This window comes from Quercus suber, unplaced genomic scaffold, assembly GCF_002906115.3.
Source record: "Quercus suber isolate HL8 unplaced genomic scaffold, Cork oak 2.0 scaffold_374, whole genome shotgun sequence".
Classification (NCBI taxonomy): domain Eukaryota; kingdom Viridiplantae; phylum Streptophyta; class Magnoliopsida; order Fagales; family Fagaceae; genus Quercus; species Quercus suber.
The window spans coordinates 547,944-550,515 of record NW_027069826.1 but is presented as its reverse complement, the minus strand read 5'-3'; the positions used below and the strand labels follow the sequence as shown (position 1 = coordinate 550,515).

At 31.9% G+C, this 2,572-nt stretch overlaps 1 non-coding gene across 1 annotated transcript; it reads right to left on the bottom strand.

The window, feature by feature from the left end:
• Positions 1-494: 494 nt before the first annotated feature.
• LOC112010416 (uncharacterized) lies at positions 495-1,689 on the bottom strand. Its single transcript, XR_010623865.1, has 2 exons — positions 1,434-1,689; positions 495-1,058 (listed from the first exon to the last, which is right to left on the bottom strand). It is a non-coding gene; the product is annotated as an uncharacterized LOC112010416 (transcript).
• Positions 1,690-2,572: the final 883 nt, after the last annotated feature.

The window sequence follows — 2,572 nt, the reverse complement described above, 5'->3', positions numbered from 1 at the left end:
TAAGTTTTATTTATGTTAGTACTTATGGCAACATGAGGAGATGTTGTCAGATTAGGAATTCCACCATCTCTCTGCTCTTTTCCCTTTTCCTCTATAAGGTGGGAAAAATTCATGTGGGACACGTGCATGGCATGTCAAGGAAGTTGGATTGAAGGTATTTTGTCATTCATAATAAGATGAATTCGACACTAATAAGGTAAATATGAAAACGAATGTAAAGAAGGATAAAGAAAAAACATGTGTTTTGGAGAATAATAATAGAATATGCACATACAAATAAATTATAAATAATATATGCATTAAAAAAAGATTCAGTTATACTATATATATTAATATATAAATTTTGCCCAGACAAGAGCAAAACTCATCCTTTTCTGGTCACATTTTCATCATAGGAAAAATCCTCACAAGACATAATAAGATAATGACAGATCAGGTGGAATGGTTTTTAATTTTTTTTTTTCATCCCTACTTCCCTACTTTAAGGCACAAAGTTGATATCTCACACAAAGGGACCACAATTATTCATTCTACCAAACTCTTGATGGCTACAACCTTAATCAAAACTCTTTGTAACTTTTCATCTAATTCATGTTATTAGTCTAGAGCGAATCATCGACTTTTACATTATTGGTGAATAAGTATTGAATTTTGTTGATACAATTTAAGCGAGAGATGATGAATTTGAACTGTAGACATCTCTAATAAAAGATCTCCAAATATCAATTTCGACCTAAATTAAGGTCAGGTCATTCACAATAGAATGTTATCACACATTAGTATGAAGGTAAAGATCAGATGGAGTATTGTGGTCTGCTTTGTCCACACCATCAACGTTCCTAAGCCAATGGGTCCTGTTTAAAGAAGCGGCTTGCTCAGGAAGATCGTCCATCACCCATTCCTGGCCTTTTGGGCAGTATATGCCGGTCCGTGGATGCGGAACCCAGCACGGCGAGTAGCTTATATTGTCACCACGATTGATTGAACTTGCTGGTTTTTTATGCCAATCTGCTCCTCCTGCATGCTTGCTGAATCCACGATCAACTCGCATAGCTTCCCTGCATGAGTTAATCATATCAATTAGTATGTGCCATTAATATCACCCCCCTTGCTTAAAATGTAAAGATATTTACACTTAGATCTCAGTTAATGGATCCCATCACTGCAATTAGTTTTTATTAATTTTTTCATACAATAGCATTTTAACTTATGGCGTTCACTCCATAACATTAATGATAAAATATTTTACTATTTGAACTAACCAAAACTCACACATGGTTACACATTAATAAAAAAAGGACAACAAATAAAAAGTGTAAAAAGCATAATTTGCAAAATCAAGAAATTCCAAAACATGCACCCTATATCATGAACCTTTACAAAATTATAGCAAATGAAACTTATAATCAACATGATCAATAGATGAACATCACCTCAGCATTAACATCTTTGTTGTTTTTGCAGCGCTGCCTCTAGCCATGATCTTCAGTTGCAATGGAAAAAAAATAGAAAAGCAAAAAGAGAGAAAATACAGGACTACAGAAAATGGCAAAGTATATGGGCACAAAGATAGATATTGCTTGCAAGATTTGAAGCTGGGATTTGATGAAATTCCAATTGGCCAACACTAAGCATATATAATGTGGAGCTTGCCGTGTCTGAATTTCTCCAAAAGAATAAGTTCTGTTCTTTAGTACACACGGTGAAGGTCCCCTAAAAAAGTACAAAATTTATAAAAAGCGAAATCATTAAAGTTGAGCCCGCATTTTCCATTTCAGATACGCAGGTTCTTTCTATCAATCTGCGGTTCTAATTAAAAATGTGGATTATCAATATGGAATACTCATGTTCTATCAATGCATTAAATAACGGCCTATGATATGCTTTACTTTTATTTGTTGCTTATGTGTTGTTTCAATACTGGAGAATATTGAAAAAAAAAAAAAAAACTGGGAATATTAATATATGATATTGTTCTTCCCTGAAGAGTGGGCTATCGTCCTTCTCAAAAAAAAAAAAAGTATGGGCTATCGTTCTTTTTTCTTCCTTTCTTCATTAGTGGGTACTTGAATAGCTTGTTTTCTGCACGGCACCCTTAATTTTTCTTTCTTTATTGTAATATTCTCCAGTGGTTTGCTTCTTTTTTGGGTAGAAAATTCTCTAGCAGTTGATTCATATGCTTTAGGGCATAAGATGTGTGTGTGTATATATATATATATATATAGATGAATATATGTGTATATTTATTTTCATTTGTATATTCATGTTTGATGACAATAACTTCCCTTCTTGATTTAGTTAATGGAACAAATTAATGGAATTACTATCAACAAAATTTTATGCTTCAAAGTTCAAACTCTTAATTTATATTTTATAGTATATAATTTTATAGGTGTATTAATAAGTAATTAACTCTAAATTTATATTTTATAGTATATAACTTTATAGGTGTATTAATAAGTAATCAACTATAATATATATATATATATATTTTAAATCGTCAAGCTCATGATTTGAAAATGTGCTTACTGCTTTGGTGTGAATATTCTGCTCATCACACATACATATGAAC